Genomic DNA, 619 nt, shown 5'->3' with positions numbered 1-619 from the left:
AAAGTTTCCCCTGAAAAAGAAGAAATAGGAAACAAAGAAGGAACACAGGCGTAAAGGAAAAAAAAATGGTGACAAACAAGTGTCTATAAATAATAACTTTAAATGTTAATGGATTAACTGTCCCAATCAAAAGACATAAGGTAGCCGAAACCGGTTTGGCTCAGTGGATAGAGCGTCGGCCTTCGGACTGAAAGGTCCCAGGTTCGATTCTGGTGGAGGGCATGTACCTGGGTTGCGGGCACATCCCCGGTAGGAGGTGTGCAGGAGGCAGCTGATCGATGTTTCTCTCTCATTGATGTTTCTAACTCTCTATCTCTCTCCCTTCCTCTCTGTAAAAAATCAATAAAATATATTTTAGATATGTTGCGGAGAACCAAGATGGCAGCATAGGTTAACGCCAGAGATTGTTACTTCGAACAACCAATTTAAATTATGCCTGAAACATGGAACAGACACCATCCAGAACCACAGGAGGGCTGGCTGAGTGGAAATTATACAACTAGGAGTAAAGAGAATATCATACCCAGACTCAGAGGGGGCGCAGTGCTGAAGTGAAATTCTCAGGTGCGTGTGCGTGTGGAGCGGGCTAGCGGCGCGGAGGGCGCGGTTGTTGTTTACA

The sequence above is a fragment of the Myotis davidii genome, unplaced genomic scaffold (assembly GCF_000327345.1).
Source record: "Myotis davidii unplaced genomic scaffold, ASM32734v1 scaffold236, whole genome shotgun sequence".
Lineage (NCBI taxonomy): Eukaryota > Metazoa > Chordata > Mammalia > Chiroptera > Vespertilionidae > Myotis > Myotis davidii.
This window is presented reverse-complemented; position numbering follows the sequence as displayed.